A 23,790-nucleotide genomic window follows, 5' to 3' on the forward strand; every position below is an offset into this window, starting at 1 on the left:
CCGCATTTGGATAGAAAATAACAAGTTCCCTGGATTTGGAGGACAATGACGGGGGCAGGATGTGGGAGAAAAACCTGTCCGTGAGGTTGCCTACTGCACTTCCTGCCTCAAGGAACCTGGGGTTAGGATTCTCCCCCCTTGTATGTGATCTGGATCAAGTTATTGCGAGGCACTGGTCAAGTCACTCCGTTACTGCTAATGGGATGTCATTTAGGCAAGCGAGTCGTGGAGGCAGGCGGAAGTCCTGCGGCCTCAGGTGCCCCCGGCCGGCGTCCTGACAGCCTCCTGGACCCTGAGACACGCCCGCGCCGCATCGTAATTTTGGTTTTTCTATATCGGTCTGGCCTTCCCTTTTGCTTTCCACTAGTTTGGCCTCGCTCTGACCTAAATCCACGACTGGAGCACCGTCCATCCGCCCACGCCCAGAGTCCCCGGACCAACTCGACTCCTCACTGCAGCAGCGGTCACGCGCAGCGAGGCCGGCCGCGGGCAGGAGGAGGAAGCGGAGGTGGGCGGGGCAGGCGTGCCGAACCCGCCCCTCCCGCCTGCGGCGGCTTCTCACTGGCAGAGCCCCCTCCCCAGCTTCCCAGCCCCACTTTGGATTGGCCAACACGCTCTCGGTGGGCGTGGCCTCCAGGGGGAGGGCGGGAGCGGAAGGAAAGCGCGCTCTCTCGGGAGGCGGGGTTGCCTAGGCGACGCCGGGGGCGCGCTCGGGGGGTGGGGAAGCGAGCAGGGCTGCTCAATGACAAATCGGCAGGGGACTGCTGGGGTCCGGCCCCGGGAGGAGGCGAAGGAGAGGGCGGGGCAGTTTTAAGAGCGGCGGGACCGGTGCGGACGGCCGAGGCGGCGCGGGACGGGTCCCAGGTAAGTGTGCCCGCACCCCGACAGGCCCGCTCCCGGCGGGGTGGGGCGCGGGCTGGGGAGGTGGGGTGCGCTGCCCCGCGCTCTGTGGCCGGCTGCCGCCCTGCGCTCTGCGTGCATGCTGTGGAGGGCGGCGGAGGGCCACGCGGGGTTGACGGCTCCCTTTGGCCCCGGCAGGTCCCCTGGAGAAAACCTCCGAGACCGGCCCGGGACTGAGGAAATGGGGGCGGCGCCCCAGCCTCTCCCTTTTCGCCGCTCCTTCCCTTTTCCCACAAATGGCCTCTGCTTCCACTTCCTGCCCTTTCGGGCCTCCGGCCGGAGGATGGTCCACTTCCTCAGTTCCTTAGTTGCCGCTGTGGGCAGGGTAAGAGCTATTACAGTGTTGCAAAAACTTATTAGTACCTTAAGAACTTGGACTGAACCGGGGCTTAGTTCCAAAAGTTGTTTGGTATGTTTTTGGTCCTGTCTTGCAAGTGAGCCTAAAGTTGTTTCTTCCCCCCGCCCCCCTCCAGCCCCCACCCTTTAATTCCTTTCTGATAGAGGCTGACACTGAATGTGGCTTCTAATAGGAAGCACCACAGACTTGAACTGTTTGGCTGGACCAGGTTTCCACTCCTCTTTTTCTGCCCTCTTGTAGGTATGTAAGGTTATCTGGGTCGTGGTTGGTTCAGAACTGCTAGTGGCAAAGATAGCTGTGCCCAGACTGCTTGTTTGAGCAGTGTCCTTTCTGTGCTAATTTACAGATGAATATTGGAAACGTTGGAGCTTTGATATTGTTATCAGGTGAGTCTTCTGGGAAGACGTTCTTGTGGCTGGCGGACTGCTTTAGAATTGCCCCTGAAAGAGACTTGGCTGATTGTTCATTTACCTTCCCTGTGAGATGATTTCAACCTTTGTAGACCAGGCAACTTTCTGCTTTGGCCTAGCTTTCTAACCTCATTTCTTTCTAAGCTTTGGGGATGGGTAGCGGGCACTGATTGGCAAAGACTACAGTGTATCCTTTAGATGTGTAAATGACCCACCTTCTACAGCTGAGCGCGACTTTCTTGGATGTCAAAGCCCAAAACAGGTGAAGGCAATGTTCGTTAAACCCGGAGCGACAGAATTAGAACATGGAAGTTCTCAGAAATGGAGTGACTGTGGAGGTGGCATTGGATATAGGGAAGAAAAAGAGGTCAGGGTGTGAAGACCTAGATTTGATACTGGTTTTGAAACTTTATTCGTGGCGGGATCTTGAGCATGACTTTTCACCTGTCTGAGCTGGAGAGTCCACAGCAGTGAGACGTTGGCAATAGTTTCCCCTACCTGTTAGGATGACATGAAGTTAGGAATGTTGAAGGTGTTCTTTGTGGTAGTGGGGATGGGATGGAGGTGGGGGTAGGAATAAGGCCAGGCATACACATTCCTTGTGTGTGGTTTTAGTCCTGTCCCCTCGTCTACATTCTTCTGACCATATCTGAGTCTTTCCTTTCTTTTCTTTTCATGGTATTTCCCATTGGAAACAGTGGGGATCTGAGATCTCAGTAAGATTTCGTTTGTGGTAGAAACTTTCCCAGGACTTTGTGAATATGGAACCAAGACACATAGGTAGGAAGACAAGAATTCGAACGTCAAATGGGATCTAAACGGGTGTTGGTGGAAGGTGAGGGAAGTAAAAAAGCTTTGAATTTTGGCTTAATTCTTGAAGGTTCTTGCCTTGGCTGGAAATGGCTCGAGACTCTGGAAATTTGTAAACCAGAGAGTTGAGGTAATCCGTTGTGCCACATCGCCCAATCCCACAATGCCTGTTGGCATTCAGTTACTAAATTCCTCTCCACTCATGGAATTTATGGAAGTTAGAAACATCAGTGGAGACCTTTTCTGAAAGCTAAATTTGGAGACAGTATAACAACAGTGTTGGAAGAGATCTTGGTGAACTCTCCTAATGTTCCCAGTGTAACATGTCTCAAGATGATAGGCGAGAGTCCCACTTTTCATTGGCTCCAGTTACTTCTAAACAAACAGCCCCTGCTGTTAGATATGCAAGACGCTTGAGATTTTTTTTTTCAAGTGATTATGTGTTGTTGAGAAGTCTGAATCAGAGAGACCAGAGTACCAGAGAAAATGGAACACTTCCCTAATCACGGGGGAGGTGGGTAAGGAAGAGGAGGGAAATTCACATTTACTGAGCATCAGCTATCCACTTGGCACAGACCCACTGGTCTAACATATCTGGCCTTGGAGGTTTGGCCATGAACTGGCTCCTTTAGCTCCTCAGTCCTTTTGATTACTTAGGAATACAAATATGAGGCATATATGTGTACGTATTCTTAAAGGTTTCAAAATGGAGAGGGGCCAGTAGGCAAGAGGGTCTATGAGGCTTTGGGTGGGTGAGAGTGGGAAGAAAGTTGAAAAGAATGTGGAAGTGGAAAGTCAGAGAGGGATGGTATTTCAAGTTTATGTTACTCTTAAAAAAAGGAACTGCTTATAATTTCTGTGAGTGTTCTCTGTGGTGGGTGTCAATCTTTGGGGAGTCCGTGCTTTTTGAAAAAAAATGAAATCTAAATGCAGGAAATGGCGCTGTTAATCGATAATTGCTAATATATCGTCATTGTTGCTTTTGCCAGGGTTTGTGGACAACTTTGCTATAGTATACTCTAGGCCCACCAGACTGGGAATTGACATAGAAAATTTCAAGTGAGGTCCAATCCAAAGGAAAACATGGCAAGCTCTGTAATTTTACTTAGTATATGGCATGAGTTGAAGGAACTCTAGTGGTTTGGTCCTGTGTAGCTGGCCACCTCTGTAGTTTGTCTGTCTCGAATGAATTTTCTGCTGTGTACTATATTACCCCAAATGTAATAGCTTCAAGCAAGAGACATTTATTATCTCATACAGTTTCTGAAGTTCAGGAATCGGGGAGCAGCTTGGCAGGTGCTTCTGGCTGAGGGTTTCTTCTGAGGTTGTTGTCATCTGAAGGCTTGATTGGGGTTGGAGAATCTGCTTCTAAGTTGGCTCACTCACGTGGCTGGTGGTTGGAAGCTTCAGTGTCGCACCATGTGGGCCTCTTTCCATAGGACCCTTCACAACATGGTAACTAAGTTTCTCCCCAGAGCAAGTGATCTGAGAGAGGGAGAGAGAGAAAGGGACAATCAAGATGAGAAGTGTGGTATCTTTGCATCTAATCTTGGAGGTGACGTATCATCCCTTCTGCTGGCACATAGACCGAATGGGGTACAATGGGACTGCAGGAGGGAAGCTTGAGGTCCCTTGACATTGTCAGAGGCTACCAGATTTCCTTTTGAAGCTTTAGACCAGACATTATTGAGAAGAATCTTTGTTTCACATGCTTACTAAAATATGTACTCCAGGAGAATAAAATGCAGCTGGAGCTTTTACCATTTTAGAAACTTTTAATATTAGACTTTTAACTTTATGTTCTTTCTTCTGGTTCTTCATTGTCAGATGCTAGAATTAATTAGCCAAATATGCAGTAGCTTTGGAAATTAGAAATTTAAATCTTGCTGATCCCTAAACCAAATGCAACAGCTGAGTTCTTTTTTTTAACCCTAAAACAAATTGGTTAAAAAATTATTGCCAAAACTAGCTCCTTGATGAACAGCTTAAAATTAGTCATTAATCATCTGTGTATTTTTTTTAAAAAGATTTATTTATTTATTTATTTATTTGACAGACAGCCAGAGAGAGAGGGAACACAAGCAGGGGGAGTGGGAGAGGAAGAAGCAGGCTCCCAGCGGAAGGGCCTGATGTGGGGCTCGATCCCAGATTGCAGGGATCACGCCCTGAGCTGAAGGCAGACGCTTAACGACTGCGCTACCCAGGCGCCCCCATCTGTGTATTTTTTTAAAATAAAACTCATTGGCAAAGTAGCTAAAAAAAAAAATCTTGGAGAACCTAAACCCTGTCCCCTCTCCCAATTATTTTAAATCTTTGGACAATATTTATTTGGCCAGCACTTTTTCATTTCTCTTTTGAGAACTTACTACCTTTTAATTATCCACCTGGACAGAAGGACTTTATTCTTTTAGCTTCTACATGAAATCTTCCTGAAGTGTCTAGAGGTGGAGAGAAGAGGCATCCTGAGCCCAAAGCCTAATTAAATGACCTCCGAGTTCCCTTCCATCTCTGAAACTTCTGTGATTGTGGTATTGTCATTGAGCAAATATCCTTGGAGCGAGGCATATTTAGAACGAGAGAGTTCATAAATCATGTTAAAATGTAACTTCAGAAAGCGAAGGCTGGTGAGAATGGCTTTTGTTCATCCCAGCCCAGTTGAAGTTTGCTGGAGTCGTCACTGGGCAGACTGGACACTCAGCACAGCTTGTGTTTCCTTTCTTCCCATTTTTGGCCTTTTTCCCATTCGCTGCTCTCATTTGTAGCTAGTATCTTTCTTTTCTTTCATCCTGCCTCTCCTATCGTCCTCTCCTCCCTTCCACCCCACTCCGCCGGGAAAAACAGGAAAGGCTCAGTGGACGGTCCTGGAGTGTAGATTAGCTGATCCCTTCTGAGTAGTGGATTTAGTCACGGTGGGACCTCTACTCATACTTGCATGTTAAGCCTTTTTAAAATCTAAAATTGTGGTGTTCAGTCATTAAGTTCTGCCATTTTTTCATGTCTAAAGGGGTTCAGTACCGAATTCCAAGGCGGGGTATGTGTGTGGTTTTTCCAGCACCACTGCACAATTCTCTGACGTGGGCTGGGTGTCCACATTTCAGCTCGATTCTGACACTATCTGCCTGGAGACAGCACCAGAGTCTACCGATGAAGGGCCTGGCCCCGCAAGACCACACTCCACTTCAGATGTCAGTTGCAAGTGCAGATTGTTACCTGGGCTTCTGACTGACTCGCTCTAAACCGGAGAGGTTTGCCTAACCCCCTGCTTGGGTTTGATAATGTGCTAGAGCGCCTCACAGAACTCAGGAAGCCCATTTACTCACTAGATTACCAGTTTATTACAAGAGATATTGAAGGATAGGAATCAGCCAGACGAAGAGATACATAGGGTAAGGTCTGGAACAAAGGAGCTTCTGTCCTCATGGAGTTGGGGGCCCACCATGGTGGCACATGGAAGTATTCTGTCTGGTTCCCCAAGCTGGAACCTCTCCGAACCTCCTTTTGGGTTTGTATGGGGGCTTCATTATCTAGACAGGATTGATGAAATCATCGCCACTGGTGATTAATTCAACCTCCGGCCCCTCTCCCTTCCCCAGAGGTCAGGGGGTAAAACTGAAAGTTCTAACCCCCTATTCGAGGTTGGTTCCTCCGGCAACCAGCACCTGTCCTGGGTGGTCTAAAGGTCACCTCATTAGCACAAACCCGGTTGTGGTGGAAAGGCCTTGTTATGAATAACAAGACACTCATTTCACCTTTATGGATCTGAAGCTCTTCAGGAACTGAGGACCAGAGACCACACATTCTAACAAAAGATGCTCCCATTGCCCTTAGCATTATGGAAATTCCAAGGGTTTGGGCATCTGTGAGAGAAACTGTATGCAGACCAAATATATGTGAGGCATATATTTTGGCCATCTGAAGGAGCAGGTATCGATTTCTTATAAATCACAGCGTCACATCCTCTGAGATAGTTCTGACATCTAGCCATTTTCCTCAAATCTGCTGTCATGCTCTTAGGCCACCCTCGTCTCTGGCCTGGTCTGCTGTATCTCCCACATCTGCTTTTGGCCCTTCTGTTTCTCCATACTCTCGCTAGAGTGAGCTTTTCAACATGCAGGGCTCATTGTGTCACCGGTTTGCTTAAAGCACTTCAGTGGCTTTCCAGTGCCCTCAGTAGAAAGTCTAAAATCTGTAAACTGCTGGGCCTACCAGGTCTTAAATGATCTGGCCCATTCCTTTCCCATGTCGTTTCATCTCGCGGTGGACTCTGTCTTTCTTCTCCAGGCGGCCCCAGGGGTCTCCTTCAGTTACTTGACTGTATGTCGCTTGCTTCCTCTTGCTTCAGGTCTCCCTAAAAGCACTACAAGAGGAGAGTAGACTGTGAAAGGGGTCCTAGGTAGGAAGGCACTGGGCATATTCATGGAACGGAAGGAAGGCAAAGCAGGCCAGGGAAAGAAAGGTTTGGGTAGGGTCTTGTAGGCCGTGGTGAATAGCGGGTTTGGATTTTATTCATGGTGCGCTATGAAAGTGCACACTTTTATTTGTATTTTTGGAAAATTCACTGCAGGGGCTGTGTGGAGAATAGATGAAGAGGGGCTCAAGTGGCCATGACAAGACATTTAGGAAGTTGTGGCCATTCAGTGGTTGGCGCCCGGGCCTAGGTGCGGCAGAGATGAAGAAGTGGGTGGATTTGAAATGGGTTTTGGAGAGGGAACCAGTAGAACTGGGCATGAACAGAGTTGGGGGGAGAGGCAAGGGGAATCAGAGATGACTCCTAGGTTTTTGGCTTTACCAATAACTTGGAGACGACTAGTTACTTGAGTAACTACTAGGTGGGGAATAGCAGAGAAGGAGCAGACTTGAAGCAGGGCAGGAAGAATCCAGAATTCTGTTTTGGGAATTAAGGGCAGGACACCCACATGGGTGGCAGTTAGGCGGAGGGAGAGGAGACTGGAGGTCAGGAAAGTGCTCTGCGCTGTGTTTTCAAGGTTTGGGAGCTGTTTGTAGGGCCGCAGGAATAGGCGAGGCCACTGAAGGAGAGTGGAGGGGTGGGAAGGGTGTTAAGACTGAGCTCTGAGGGGGACTGACATTAGAAGCCAGGTAGAGGAGCAAGAGGCAGCCAGTGAGCTGTCAGAGAAGCAGCAGGGCCCGTGGGAGAGTGTGGTGCTCCCGAGGCCGGCCCACAGCATCCGGAGGGAGATGCCAAGCGGGGTGTTTGAACTGGCCTCCTACGGGCCTTCCCCTTTCCAGGCAGCTTTCTCTCACAGTTGCTACAAGCTCCTTTGTGAAAAGAGGGAGGGCGTGGGAGAGGAGAAAGAACAGTTTTTATTGGAGTTTGCAACGTGGAGTTGATGGGTGATCCTGACCAGCCCAGTTTCAGGAAATTTTGCTGGCGGAGGGAGCCACACTCGGAGGGACTGTGTAAAGGAAGTAATCAGGGAAGGAGCCGCAGGCCTTGTTATGCGGAGTGGAGTCCTTGGGCCTGACCGTCCTCTGGGAGCTGGTTGGCTGTGCTGACTCTTGGGCCCCACCCCAGACCCACTGAAGCAGGATACACATCTTAACGAGATTCCAGGTAACTGAAGTTGGAGAAGCGTTGGTAGAGATAACCAGGGGCACAGGGAAATTGTGTCACCAGCTAGAGGGACATAGGCGATCAAATGGGCGTGTGTGGTTAGGATGAAGATTAATTAGAGAGTCTGTGCTGTTGGGGATGGTCCCCTGCGGAGGTAAAGACTGACGAATGATGCAGGAAAAAGGGGGTAATGGCAGGAGTGACTTCCTGGGCCGGGAGGGAGGGGCTGTGCTAAGAGCAGTGGGGTGCCATCCATGTACAGGACAAGAGGAGGTGGGCGTGCATTCTGGGAGGTTCGTAGACTTGGCGGAGGAGCAGTGAGGGAGCTTGTCCCCCATGGCTTGTGTTTGGGGAAAAATGAGGTGAGGTTATCTGTCGAGAGGGAGCATGGGGAGGGCGTGGGGGGATCACAGTAACATTTCTAGGCAGTGTAGAGTGAAAGGGAGTCCAAGGGGCGAGGGCGGGCCTGTATCAGCAAGAGGGCTTTCATACTGTGAGATCTAAGCTGCTGAAGGAGGGAGGCGGGGCTGGGAGGGAGTTAACGCCCAGAGAGAAAGTGCCAGAGGCCAGTGCTTGCAAGTGACCAGCAGGGAGGCAACTGTGCTAGCAGTACCGGTAGTGGGTATTTGAGCAAGCGAACTAGAAGGAAGGAGGCCGAGGCTGGAGACCTGGAGGAGACAGCTGTTTCTGATGGTGAAGTGAGGGGCCTGAGCGCGACAGTGATGCGAGAATGAAGGAAGCGGTTTCCAGAGAAGAGGTCGTGGCCTTGGGAGAGGCGGAGCTCTGCGACAGGTCATCCATAGGAACGCAGGAGTCACTGAGGAGGATGACAGAGATGGAGTAGAAGGGAAGTCTGTGAACCGGAAGCAAATACAGCAATAGATGTGGGAAGTGACGAGGTCCAGGGATGATACGAGGGCAGCAAGGTGAGGGAAAATGAATTGCCCACGCCTTGAAGATGTGGGCTTTTTGCAGGAGGGAGGAGATTATTTTTCTGAGGGAAGTCGTCTACTAGAAGTGACAGTGGGAGGGAGGAAGGACACTTCCTTCTTCCTGGCCCTGAGGCACTTGGCAGGAGAGGAAGATAGCATCTGCTTAAGATAAGGTGTCCCCAGGGCACACCCGAGACTTAGGGAAAGCTAAGAGGTAGAAGAACATTCTCGGAAGAGGTGGAGGGTCTTGAAGAGTTGGCGGGTGTTCTGGGCATGGGGGTGGGGGTGGGGGGTGGGGAATGAGTCATTTCAGAGGATGGTGCAGTCCTGTTGGGAAGGGAGTTCCAGTAACGAGGGAGGAGGGGGCACATCTGTACTTCTGGCTGGGACTGGGCAGAGGGTGTTCAGCTGTATGCTGCCCCTGTAGAGAAGGCAGACCCACTTCTGGCATTGTAGCTCCCCAGTCATGGCTGCCTAGGTGGCAGCTTCCCTAGGTTCCCTAACCCTTTGTACAGGAGCTAGCAGGGAAGAGAATGAAGGACTGTTTCTGTTAGAGAAATTTCCGGAGCTGCTGGAGGAGACTGAGGGTAGGTCCCACGGAGATGCCCACTGGCCATGCCTCTCAAGGTGAGTGGCATTGTCTTTTGGGTGATAGAGAAGAGAGAAGGGTCTGAAGGGCCTCCGTTGATAACACTCCTCCTGTTTCCATATTGAAAATGCTTCCGAGGCGCGGAAGCCTTTAGTATGAATTTTCCCATTTGTTCCTTCCCGGTTACCTTGAAAGATAGATGGGGCGAATATTGGGGCCGAGTGGGGTGAAGTGACTAGCCTAGTCATACAGTGAGTGCGTGGCTGAACGACGTCCAGAGGCCAGGCCTCTTCCTTCCTGGTGTGGCGTTCTGGACTGGAGTCACCTCGGCTCTCAGAAGACTGAGTCTCGGCAAAGGAGCCTCCCTGGCCTATTCGTGTTCTTCTTTAAGGACTGGCAGCTCATCCTGCCTTCAAGTAGGTTTGGCTGCTAGACCATTTTCTTTCTCAGGACTTTCTAGAACATCAGAATGATGTCCAAAAACGTAAGTGCTTGCTCAGAGCCGGGTATTATGATAGGTGTTTTCTCATTTAGTCTCCATAATAGCCCTGAGGATACCCATGCCCTGCACATTTTACAGAGGAGACCGAGGCCGAGAAAAGCAACTTGGGTAAGAGAACTAGGGGCATTAGCTGCCCAATGGCAGACTCCAGCCTTCTAGCTAGGTGTTTTTTCTCCTGTCCCACACTGTAGTTGGTATAGAATTACCGAAAAAAATTGTGGTAAAATATACATAGCATAACATTTGTCATTTTAGCGATTTTCTAAAAAAAAGTAAGCTCTACACCCAACGTGGGGCTTGAACTCACGACGTCGAGATCAAGAGTCGTCGCATGCTCTCCTGACTGAGCCAGCCAGGTTCCTCTCTGTCATTTTAGTGATTTTTAAGTGTGAATTAAGTACATTCACAGTGTTGGGCAATCACCACCACCATCCATCTCCAAAACATTTTCAACCATCCCCATTTTGCGGCTCTGCACTCATTAAACACGATCTCCTGTACTGTCCTCCCTGGCCCCTGGCAACCACTATTCAGCTTTCCATCTCTATGAATCGACTCTTCTAGGTGCTTCATAGAAGTGAAATCGTATATTTGTGTCCTTTTGTGTCTGGCTTATTGCACTTAGCCTCATGTTCTCAAGGTTCATCCATGTTGTAGCTTCTATCAGAATTCATTCCCTCTTCAGACCGAATAATATTCCATTGTACCAATAGGCCACGTTGTGTTTTCCATTCATTCATCAGTGGACACTTGGGTTGCTTTCACTTTCGACTGTTGTGAACAGTGCTGCTGTGAACACGGGTGGATGAATCCGTTCAAGTCCCTGCTTTTGGTTCTTTGGGGTGTATGAGAACTGCTTTTTTTGTGGTCTGTTTCCCCCTAGAACTTGTCCCCTAGTTGCCTGTGCCTTTCTGTCTTTAAGGAACTTTCTGATCCATAGTTCTGTATGGTTGATAAAAATTCCAGTATTTCATACCCTGTTTGAAGGTCTTCCCGCCCCACCCCAGTCCACGAATGAGCAGCCCAGTGTCATGGCTCGGAAGCCAAACTGCCGGGATTCTAGCCCTGCATAGGCTAGTTAAGTGACCTTGCAAGTTCTCCAAGCTCTGTTTGAGCGTGTGCCGTGCGCTAGTAGACGCAGTAGAAGTGGAAATAGTCATACATCTCTAAACTGGGTTGTATTTGGGTAAGTCGTTCAGAACAGGGACGTGTGTGCCAGCTCCAAATTTGACCTTCAGCTACTGAGAGATAAAGTGGTTCTATTTTTTTTAAAGATTTATTTATTTATTTTTGAAAGCCAGTGAGCATGAGCGGTGGGGGAGGGGCAGAGGGAGAAGCAGGCTCCCTGCTCAGCAGTGCTGGACTCGATCCCAGGACCCTGGGATCATGACCTGAGCCGAAGGTAGACGCTTAACCAACTGAGCCACCCAGGCGCTCGAGATAAAGTGGTCCTAGTGTCTCTGAGGCTGCCTTTGCAGGTGGAAGGAACCAGAGTCTGTATATGGTGGTAGACCTCTCCAGGGCCAGTGAAATCCCCAGATTCCATTGGGGGTGAGGATATGGTGGGAAGGGGACTTTATTTCAGAAATAACTGTATACTTTAAAAAAAATCGGAGCTTGCAAATTTCCTCCCACTATAGTTCAGTTGCTTTGTACTTCAGGAAAGTCATCCTAGAAATGAATTAACTTTTCCAAGTTTACCAGTTACCAAATATCCACTTGAGACTAGACCTCTCAACCCAGATGGAGAACTCGGTTATTTTTTCCAAGTACCGAGCATTTCCTAAGGCATGCTGAGCACACAAAGATGAATGGGCGGCCCTCAGTGTGGTGGGAGAGACAGCCCTCAGCTAAGAGGAAATTATGGGTTTATCTCAGTGCGACAGTAGGCTTATCAGCCCGCAGGGGGGCCCACTTATGGGAGGGTCAGCCATGCTGGGGGAGATGTAGGAAGGTGGTGGAGGAAGTATTTAGGCTGAGTGCGAAATTACGGGCGATCCTCTATCAGGAGGAAGGATGGTCCTGGAAGAGGGAACGACATGTGCATAAGGGTCCAAGTTAGAAGCAGAGTGCTTATGGTGAGTGACTTCAGAGCTTTCTGGTTTTTGTTTTAGTTAATTTAGCTTTTGTTCATTTAGGTGTGTGTGTTTTGGCGGGAGACCATATAAAGAGATATTCATTGGGGAGCAGAAAGACCTAAAATAAATGTCCTTAGGCACTCAGCAGCACTAATTGAAGTTGTTTTGCAGATTTGGTTTCAGAAAAAACCAGCAAAAGACTGGAAAGGAACTTAGATCATTTAATTCAACTTCCTTATTTTTATAGACATGGAAACTGAGTCATACGTGTACGACAATATAAAAATATTCTATCCACTGGCGCTAATGACAATAGCAGTTGTGTAAGGGAAGGGAAAAACGAGTTTCCTTCTTCAGGTGAGAATGTGTAGGCAAGGCTGAGCTCACAGAAAGAGAAACGACGAGAACGCCGATGACTTAAGCTGTGTCTTCCCAGGACTGTCACTGCTGGAGTGTCCTAGTCAATGAAAAGCAGCAAGAAAATACAAATTTACCAAATAGAGAAATCAAGACTGAGTGTCTTCATTTAATAGAAGGCTTTAGCGAGGTTCGGCAGCAGCCCTAGTGAGTTTGTATCTGTGGAGAGCTTGTTAGCTAGCTGGTAACACCTTCTTCGCCAGGTGACCAGCAGTACCTGGAGCTAAGGGGCGCTGAGCCCGTTGCGTTGTGCTCGTTCCTGCAGGGGCCTGTGCCCCTTTCTCAGAATGCAAAGTCCTAGGAGAGATGGACAGTCTGAAAAAAATCACTGCCAAATGAATAATTAAATGTTCATAAAACTTCTCAGACATCCTTATTTAAATCAGTGGGTGAAATGATGAGAGTCTTATGAGTACCAGGTTGCTCTAATTTTTAAAGAGTGTCTCTGGGGGCACCGCGTGGCTCAGTCGTTAAGCGTCTGCCTTCGGCTCAGGGCGTGATCCCAGAGTCCTGGGATCGAGCCCCACATCAGGCTCGTCTGCTGGGAGCCTGCTTCTTCCTCTCCCACTCCCCTGCTTGTGTTCCCTCTCTCTCTGGCTGTCTCTCTCTGTCAAATAAATAAAATAAAATCTTAAAAAAAAAATAGAGTGTCTGTGGTATAACCGTGGAAGTTGGCCTATTGTATGGAAATACCAGACCCTAAGGCAACAATCTTTTGTTTACTCTGAAACTTGTTTAATAAATAAACTTACTTTACTTGATGATCTGGAAGTCTCTCTTTTAAGGGCCTGTGTTATAATTAATAATGACAACCCCATAACAAGTTCAAATAAATACTTAAATAACAGCCTTAAGAGAGTCCAAGTCTTTAGAGATAAATCCACAAAACTTAAAAAATAGAAATTCATGTCATCCATTTGCCCAACGTGGCTTTTGGAACAAGGAATTGATGGCTTAAGCCTTTTAGGCTTTTGGCCGTAAGTAATGGAAATAGGGTACGGATGGACCCAAGTGTTAAATTTACACAGCGTTCTGGATTTTATGATGCCCATAGTTTGGGTAAACTTAATGTTCTTTAGGCTGCAGTGTGGTTTATATGACAACAGGGAAATATTCCCACCGTACAAGAGTCTAAGAGGGCAAAGGGCAGACCCGGAGCCCGGCCTCATGGACCCTTAATAGGAATGGGAGAAATAAGCAAAAAGCAAGTAAGCAGAAAAAGAAAGGAATTGCAAGTTGTGTGATCAGTTCAGGGAAAGAAGCCAAGGGGCCAACCTGGAGGATGAGAGGGGCTACCTGAGGTGCGGGGTTCCTGGAAGGCTTCTTGGAGGAAGTGACATTAAGTTGAAAGTTAAAGGAGAAGGAATTCGGTTGTGAATGACGATGGTGGAAAGGCTCTGGGCTGGGAGGGGCAGGGGGCAGAGTAGTAGGCGGAGAGGTGGGAGAGGTGGAGCCTAGGGATGGGGGGAGAGAAAGTGGGTTTTGGAGCCACCATCTGAGCCCCTGGAGCTAGCTTTATTCCTGGACACACGGTTACATGAGCCAGTAAATCATTGTTTTGCTTAAGCTCCTTTCAGTTGGGCTTTCTTTCACTGTGGACAAGAGTCCTAATCCTATAAGGGGGCAGAATGTTCGCATTCCCTGGAAGCACCTTCAACTTGAATTTCTATTTGTAGAGCTCATGCTTTACTCATGCAGAATGAAGTATTTTTGCGTCGTTACATTTTCCCCCTGGGCCTGCCTGGGTCTGATTCCCTGGACTTGGCAAGTATGTGTATTTTCAAAGCCGTTATGTACAGTGAGTTGGGACTCCCTTGGTTGGAAGTGATTGAAACCTAAGGTACATGAGCTCACACCACAGAGGGGATTTACTGGGTGGACACCAGTGCACGTCACTGACTCAGCGGAGAAATGGAAAAGCAAAAGCAAGCCAAGGAAGGGGCCCAGCACGCGGCTGGGACTCAGGAGCATCTGGAACCAGCCTCCTGAAGGCTGCCAAAACTGTCCCCGTGTTTCCTCCCCATGTGCTGGCTTTGTCTCTCCTTCTTGCTGTAGATGGGTTTTCGCTGCTTGGCAAAAAACATAGCTGCTAGTTTGCAAAAACGAGTGGCCTGCAGACAGGCTTTGTTTGTTCACAGTGCTTTTAAAAATTGATTTAATTATTAACATTTTAAAAAGGGTGATTTCACATAAAATTCCAAATTTCTGGCATCTATTAAAGAATCAGAAGTTTGACATTCCTAAATCCCAGCAATCAGGAGGCGCTTCTTTTGGGAAGGAAAATACATTGTCCAAGGGCTGCAGGAGGGCTGCTGCGGTCTTACTTCTGCTGGGGGCTTCCTGTCCCTGCTGTAGCCATCATGGGCCTGGCTGCTTAGTTCCCTAGCTTGGGTCCGGTGCCCTCCTTGGGGTCAGTCAGTTTGTCCCAGGGGATGGGGCCATGAACCAACCTGGCATGTCTTATCTCCCTCACCCTTCTCCCCTGTCCTGTAATAACCAGGTGGACGGTGGAGGGGAGCAGTTTCTAGAAAAAAAATGCTAGGCATACAGTACCATAAATTATGTATTAGCATAAAGTTGTGTGTTATTTCGTGAAATCTTTTTTGAACTAATCTTTACTGATGTATGTTTGCCAAAAGGGCTGGTTATTCTTAATATACTTAACATACTTTAAGTAGTCCTCTGCTTTTTTATCTTGGAGGAGAGCTGGAAGACTTAATAGAATTCTTCGTGATGATTCAGTCCCGTGACCATTCCTATCAAAACTAAGCATTTCAATTGGAACTTGCGATGTAACATGGCTTATCCATTTGTTTTTATGGATGATTCGAACTAGGATTGCAAGAAGTTGCTACAGATGTACCAGCAATCTTCCAAACCTGATTTAGTAAAAATTAAAATTTAGACATGGATAGAATTTGGTAAAGTATTTAAAAAAAAAAACACTATTTCCTGGTTTCTAGAGTTTCTGTTCTGTTCTAACTTGTGAAAATCTAAAAACACATTTTCTTTTTTTTTTTTTTTAAAGATTATATTTATTTATTTGACAGAGAGAGACAGCCAGCGAGAGAGGGAACACAAGCGGGGGAGTGGGAGAGGAAGAAGCAGACTCCTAGCAGAGGAGCCTGATGTGGGGCTCAATCCCATAATGCCAGGATCACGCCCTGAGCCGAAGGCAGACGCTTAACCGCTGTGCCACCCAGGCGCCCCTAAGAACACATTTTCAAGTCAGAATCACTTTTTTGTTTCTTTAAATGTATTTCATTATTTGAAGTGAGTCTATCATTTTAAGTCTTCATTATTTTTTCCTATCTTTGGTAAAATTCTATGCTTTTCCCAAGACAGACAATCTTAAAAAATTTCTTTCTCACTTACTCAGGGCTCCCCTGTTTCTGAAGACTTTAAAACCTTAGAGTGAAGTTATAGAAATTATTGTTACTTGAATTTGAAGAACAGGAGATTAATAGAAGACTAGTGTGAAAAAGGGTCCATAGTTAGGAGGGAAATAGGAAGAGGAAAACATTCACTTGTGGACTGACTGAAAACTAAATGCCTCTAGGGAAGACATTAGGTAAGATTTTGTCATCACCATCCAGACACTGGAAAACTCACATGAAAACTTTTTTTTTGAAAACTCTCAAAAAGTTTTGAATCAGATTGTAAAAAGTGAATCAGTTTTCTTAAGATGGCAACGTAGCATGGCCTTTGTAAAAACAAAGGTGGCAGGAGAGTGTTCATTGTGAGACCGCTGACTAACAGAAAATAAGAATTTCATTTGAAGGTGGGTTCATGGTGCCATCCCGTGTTCTACTTATAGAATTAAGGTGATAAAATGGCTCCAACCTTAGTTAGTGAATTCAATTAATATGTATGTTCTCTGTGATAGGTAATGAGTGAAACAGTGGTTAAGGAAGACAGAGAATGTTCTCAAAGAGCGTCAGGTCCAGCGGAATGGTGTTCAAAGCTAGGCATGAATCGGAGTCATCTGGAGAGCCTGCGAACACAGGTGCCAGAGCACAGTGCTCCTAAATTGGAATCTCTTCGGGAGTGCGACCCAGGCACCCACTTTTCTGTCATTATGTCTTATAAATGTTACAGTGCAGACATTTTCAAACATGTATGAAAGTACAGAGAACAGTGTAACCAGTTAGCCTTTTGCCCATCAGTCAACTTTGGTAATTATCAATTCACGGCCGGTCTTATTTCATCTGTATCCTCGCTCCCCTCCCCCTTGATAACTGAAGCAAATCCCGTATGTCATTTCACTTCATTTGTAAGGAGGTTCCAGTAAGTAACTGGGAATTTTTTAAAAATAACAATTCCTTAATATTATCAAACCCAGTCAACATTCAGATGTCCCCAGTTTTCTTACGTGTTTAGGATCCGAATTGAGGTCCGTATGTTTCGCTCACTTTATGTCTCTTAGTTCTCATAATTTATAGGTTCCCTCTCCATCTCTCTTTCTTCTTGCAGTTTATTTGTGGAAGAGGCTGGGGGGCTTATTCCATAGAGCTTCCTCCAGTTTTTATGTTGCCGGTGCTGTGTCTGTGTGGTGACGCTCACCATGTTCCTGTCTCCTATATTTCCCATAATTCCCATAGAAGCTGTCTTCACAAGACAACATCGTTGATGGCTATTTGTCTTTTTCAAGGTGCTTGTAATGTCAAGTTGTCTTTTTTTTTTTTTTTTTTTGTAATGTTAGCAGACTTTGATGCTCAGGGCCTAGATTTTCTTAATCCGTGAGGAATCGCAAAATGGTGATAGCCCACATTCTGTCATTCCTTGATTTGTTAGAAGATTTTGTGGAAGGAAACATTGCTTCATCTGTTACAGTTGACCCTTCAACAACACGGGTCTGAACTGTGCAGGTCCACTTACATGTGGGTTTTTCTCGATAAATACAGTACAGTGCTGTAAATGTATTCTCTCTTCCTACGGTTTTCTTAACATTTTCTCTAGCTTTATTGTAAGAATACAGTATAGAATACATAAAACATATGAAATATGTGTTACTTGAATGTTTATGTTATTGGCAAGGCTTCTAGTCAACACTAAGCTATTAGTAGTTAAGTTTTTGGGGAGTCAAAAGTTATATGTGGAGTTTTGACTGTGGGAGGGTCGGTGCCCCAATGCCATCATGTGGTTCGAGAATCAGCTGTATTTAGTCACCCGATAATACGGAGTATAGGAGAAGCACAATGCATTTTTCATTCTTTCCCTGTGTTGACCAATTTTCAAAATAATGAGTTGTTTTCCTAGTCCTCCAAAGGTGACCAAAAAGACGCACTTAAAGTATTACTGTGAACAAATTTGATATATTTCAATCCATTGCAGTTACTGTCTTTAGTGATCTTTAATTGTCCACCTTTGACCAGTGTCTTCACCTTGGCTCCCAAGTGTGTGTCTGCGTGTGCGCAGATGTATTTTTAAATTACTATTACTTTTGTAGCTAACAGCATTTATTAAGCCATAAAAAGAACCTCTGGGGAGGGCTGCCACTTTAATGATGTACCTTCTAGAATCAGTGTTCACAATAGAACACTCAAGACGCTGTTTCCTTAATGGAACATTGATGAGAAATGTGGCACGGTGTGCGTCATGGAAAATCGTTTAAAATGTGTCCTTGTTTTCATTTCTTAAAACTCTTCCCTCATTATTCATTCATTCCTTTATTTATCCTCTAGGCGGGTCTAGATCTCTAATCCACTGGAGGTCAGACTTCTAGATCCTGGCAACATACATAGGAATAAGCCACTATCTTTCCCCCCACCGTGTTCCTGTGAACCTCTTGACCAATAACCACAAGTTTGTGTGTCATTAAGATGACAGTGATATAGGGTTTCAATGCAGGAAGGGAGGTGCTGTCATCACACACTTGTGTACAGTCCCTCAGCTTGTTTATTTGGTTACAACTATTGAATAATTTGGCGTTAGATGCTAAGAAATACGATTCCATGTGGGTTTTCAATACTAGTGGAAATGACGTCTACTGAGTAGACAGTGTCATTGCATTTTGCTTTTTTATGACAATCCCTGCAATCCATCTGTTTCCTGTGTTACTTCATATTTGAAAGCGCTGGGGTTTTGTTTTGTTTTTTTTGTTTTGTTTGGGGGGAGGGTGCTTCATGACCCTAATTTAGATCAGATTGTTCCGAATTTGGATTGTAACAGAAAGTGGTATGAATAAATTGGGATTTGCCTTGACACCTAAACAGTGCTGCTTGTTAAAATGCAGATTCTGATTCATAAGTGATGTATGGAGACACTTTAAGACCATGCAAATATCCTGTTCCTCATCCAGATCTCCCCTTTAGATTTAGCATCTATTAATGATTCTTGCGGGAACCAGTCTTTACTATGATCATTACAAAATGTTGATTTTCCAACTTAGATGCACCCTTTACATTTATCAGTCTGCCTTGGACGTTCTACTGGAAGCAAGAGCCCTCCCTGCCTCTTCCCTTGTTTATTTAATACTTATCCTAGGTATGGATTCACAAGTTCCTAATTTTTCAATGGTCTGTTTTTATTACTGTCCTTAATTACTTTGGTGCTTAAATTGTCCCAGATTTAGGATTGTTCTCCTTTTTGATGGTTATTTAATGGATTAAAAACATGAGACAAACCATGAGAGACTCTTGACTCCGGGAAACAAACTGAAGGTTGCAGAAAGAGAGGTGGGAGAGGGGATGGGGTAACCAGGTGATGGGTATTAAGGAGGGCACGTGATGTAATGAGCACTGGGTGTTACGTGCAACTCATGAATCATTGAACATTATATCAAAAACTAATGATGTACTATATGTTGGCTAATTGAATTTAAATAAAAAACATGGATAATATTTTGGGAGATTGAAGTACATATCTAGGTTACCTCAAGTTACATTATCTGGAAAAAAAGTACCAAGTGCAATTTTTCACACGTGTACAGTGTTTGAGAGTTTCCCCTGTGCTTTTGTGGGCCCTATTACCTAGGACACTTGAATTTTATGAGGGGGTCTGGAGGAGTAAGTTTTCCTCTGCATTTTCAAATTCTCATTTGATTTTCTGGACAATCCTGTGATATAGACAAGGTGGCATTTTGACTCTACCTACCAACTCATTTTCTCCTAGCCTCGGTTTAACTAAAGACTAATGATTATATTAGCCTATGGGACTAAGGTTCTCTGGAAACTACTCCTTCCTCCTAACACGCATCAGCGTGGTTTATATATTGTGATTTGCTATAAAAACTTTACTTCGCCAGTGAATGTGTTCTGGTCTTTGAATTAATGCTGAGTGGTAGAGAGCCCTATTTCTTTTTTTTTTTTCCCTAGTGAAAATATCTTTCTTTTTCTTTAAATAATTTTTATTTTGTTATATTAGTCACCATACAATACATCCCTAGTTTTTGATGCAATGTTCCATGATTCATTATTTGCATATAACACCCAGTGCACCATGCAATACGTGCCCTCCTTAATACCCATCACCAGCCTATCCCAGTTCCCCACCCTCCTCCCTTCTGAAGCCCTCAGTTTGTTTCCCAGAGTCCATAGTCTCATGGTTCATTCCCCCTTCAGTTTACCCCCCCTTCATTCTTCCCTTCCTTCTCCTACTGATCTTCCTATTTCTTATGTTTCATAAATGAGTGAAACCATATGATTGTCTTTCTCTGCTTGACTTATTTCACTTTGCATAATCTCCTCCAGTCCTGTCCATGTTGCTGCAAATGTTGTGTAATCGTTCTTTCTGATGGCTGAGTAATATTCCATTGTATATATGGACCACATCTTCTTAATCCAGTCATCTGTTGAAGGGCATCTCGGCTCCTTCCACGATTTAGCTATTGTGGTCAATGCTGCTATGAACATTGGGGTGCATATGGCCCTTCTCTTCACTACGTCTGTATCTTTGGGGTAAATCCCCAGTATGTTTCATATGAATGTATCATAGAATGTATCATAGAACATGACATAGGAAAAGCATTTCCCCACCCTTGCCTCCCTGCCCAACCATCTGAAGGAAGCTTTTTTAGTTTGGAGTGGCTCATTTTTCTACACAGGAATGTGTGTGTTTATCCTTACACGCTGGCTGGGGTGAAGGACACACCTTGCAATGGCTTCTCATTTCCTCCAGGGGAGGTTTCTTAAGATGGCATCTTAGGCCCATTTGTAGGTGAACATGTCTCTGGAGACTCCTCACCCAGTCACTTCCCCATCCTATACTTGGTACTCGCTATGGTGTTTCGTGCCTTTTTTCCTTAGCGTGTATTCTCAGTTATGCATGGAAAGCTCGCCTCTCTCACCCCCGTCTGCTGAGTGAATTCTTATTCAGTTCTGAAGCCTTTCCTGATTCTCTTTCCCCGAGTTCATTATTCTTTCTGTTACACTTTGTACATCTTTATCATTGCATGTGGGAAATTATAATAAAATGCTTTAGTTGTATGTCTAACCTTAGGGGATTAAGTTTTCTAAAGGCAGAGACCCACGGCTTGGCACAAAGTAGCACTTAAATGTTTTTTGGACAAAAATGACTTTTCCTGTTAGTAAGTAGAGACCTAGTAAAGGGTGTTCACTGGTATGTTTCTCAAGTCCCTGTAAAAGACCTCTGACCAAGAGAGAGAGCCATGCCAGGACTTGGTGTTATGAACCCGAATTCCCCTCCGGGAAGGTCTGTGTTGTGGCTTCATGTATTGGCCATGAACCCAAATAGTTTGCTGAAGTGATTTAGGAGGATTGCTAACCCCTTAGAGTTCTGAAATTGTTAGTGAAGGCCATCGGGGGGAGTATGATTGCTTTGTAAAAGATGATGTCTCCGTCGAAGTCAGGGATAAAGTGTACTGATGTCTACAACTTACATGAAAATGCATCAAAAAATAAGACGGATTGATGGGCAGGGAGAGGAACGCCAGATGATGGGGTTTGTGGTAAAGCGAATGGAGCAAAACGCTCATTGGAAAATCCAGTGGTGGGTATACGGACTCGCGGTTGCAGTTCGTTCAACTCTGCTGGAAGTTTGAAACTTTTCATAACAAAATGTTGGGAAAAAGGGATACTTGTATTATTTTTTAAGAACACATTTATTGGCTAGGCATGTCAATTACAAACATTCAATCATCAACACGCACTTCCTAAAGTGCGCTGATTTGTTTTCTTCCTGTTACTTCTCTTCCTCTCTTTATCGAGTCGGCTCTTTCAAATCCCACTTCCTGTGTTGCTCCCTTTAGGAGAATTTCCCTGACCTTCTAGTTTGATTTAGTTGTCTCTCCTCTGTGCTCTGGGAAGAGCATCCCTTGTGTCGTTCTTATGCCACCGCATTTATTATTCTGCACTGTGATCGTTTACTAATCTGTCGCAATCACTAGACTTGGAGTTTCTTGAGTCAAAGACTAGGTAGGTTTCTGGAACACTTTTGGTACAAGTAAGAACAAAAAACAACAACAATAAGTAGACTAACAGTGGCTTAAACAAATAGGGATTTGTTATTTCCAGTGTCAGGAGCCTGGAGGTCAGCATTTCCAGTTTCCAGGATCGGTTTGGTGATAGGCACTTGGCTGGCCCTTCTGCCTTTCTCCCATCTTTCCCTTCATCAGGTCAAGTCGACCAAAGTGGGTATGTGGGTTGGAAATATCCACCGTGGTTATTTCAGTTTTTGAGCTTTGAGCACAGATACTTTAGCAGATATCTTTAGACTTGCTGAATAGTCTTCAGTTCATTTATTATGGTTTCTTCTAGAAAAATTGACTTTGTTTTTGGAAAAGAAGAGCTCAGAATTTGATAGATGTCTGCATGGGTTTGAAAGCCTCCCCCACCCCAACCTGGAAGATTAGTTCTCCATTTTCATACAACTATAATTATTCGTAGAAGCAAGGTTGCTTCAGAGAAATTGTGCGGTGGATGGTCTGGAGGTTCCAACCTCATGCACCAACCTGAGCTCTCTGGGAAACACTTTGTGGACCAGAAATTAGGCCAAAAGCTGTTTCACTTTCCTAAAGTGAAGCCTTTTGGGGAGGCCCACGCCTTATCCCATTTATTCTATTTTAGTCACAATTCAAATGTGCTTAATTATCTAGTTAATTGCTTAGAACACTTATTAAAAAGCACATAATTAGAAAAGGAGCAGTGGAAAGAAGGCCTGGCATAGGCAAGTGAGCTGAGGTTCTGTGGAAGGGGGCAGAATGAGCAGACAACCGATTTTACCCACAGCAGCCCCAGGCTGCTCACATAACTGATCTCATGCTGAGGATGGTCCTTAAATCATCAAGAAAAGATTTAATTATGTTCAGTCTGCTCTGAGAAGACAGATGGTTATAATACGTGAGAGATAACATGCCAAATCACACAAATATGATCTCAAATAGGCTTTAAATATAGGAATATATAGATTAGAATACTGGCAGGAAATCTCCTGTTTATAGTGAATATCTCTGGGTGGCAGTGATTTTTTTCTCTTTTAAAGATAGTTTAGATATTTCCTAAATTTTCTTTCTTAAAAAAAAAAAAAGATTTTATTTGTAATTAATCTCTGCACCTAACATGGGGCTTGAACTCATAGCCCCGAGATCAAGAGATGCGTTCTCCACCGACTGAGCCAGCCAGAAGCCCGTTTCCTACACTTTCTATTGAGCACTGAAAGGGTTCAGAGTATGCTATCCCAAAATATGCCGCTTTGACTTAGGATTATTTTGAGCTGAAGGCAGTTGAAAAGTAACAGACCAAAATAAAATTCTGTGCCTCCCCCTCTCTACCAGGAGGGGCAGGGCTATTCTGAATCACCTGAGAGCTCTGGACTCTTACCAGCCCAGAGGAGGCACCAGAGAAACCTGCATAACACACTGTACTCACCAGCTCTCATCGTCTCTCAGTTTCTCCTATATAGTATTTGTCTTCCCACAATTTGTTGCCCTTAGAAGTGCAAAGTCCTTTGTTTTTTGGTCTTATCACTTCTCAACGAAATATATTATTATTTTGTTAAGACGCCATGTGAGCCGAAGTTCTAACCGACCCTTTGAGTTACTCATCACTGAGTTGTGTGTGTATGTGAGACGCACACAGTAATAAGCTCCTGTTTGTTTTTCTCTGTTAGTCCGTTTTTTTGTCAGTTAAATCTGCAGGGCCCCAGCCAATGAGACAAAGATAGGTAGAGAAAAAAAATGATAGGTTCCCCCCCATTGTTTTATAACTTTGTGTTTTAAATACTTATAAAAGTACTTTAGACATTCAGAGGGGTTCTTGTTCAAC

At 45.4% G+C, this 23,790-nt stretch overlaps 1 protein-coding gene across 2 annotated transcripts in view; it reads left to right on the forward strand.

Moving 5' to 3' along the window:
• Nucleotides 1-696: 696 nt before the first annotated feature.
• Nucleotides 697-23,790, forward strand: part of RALB (RAS like proto-oncogene B) — a 44,863-nt gene continuing 21,769 nt past the window's right edge. The window contains exons 1-2 of one of the 2 annotated variants that reach the window (XM_040619010.1): nucleotides 697-864; nucleotides 1,039-1,225. The gene's annotated coding sequence lies outside the window, so the exon portion shown is untranslated. The remainder of the gene's footprint in view (nucleotides 865-1,038; nucleotides 1,226-23,790) is intronic. The other variant, XM_040619005.1, reaches the window with a different exon arrangement.

This window comes from Ursus maritimus, unplaced genomic scaffold (genome assembly GCF_017311325.1).
Source record: "Ursus maritimus isolate PB19 unplaced genomic scaffold, ASM1731132v1 scaffold_1, whole genome shotgun sequence".
Taxonomy (NCBI): Eukaryota; Metazoa; Chordata; class Mammalia; order Carnivora; family Ursidae; genus Ursus; species Ursus maritimus.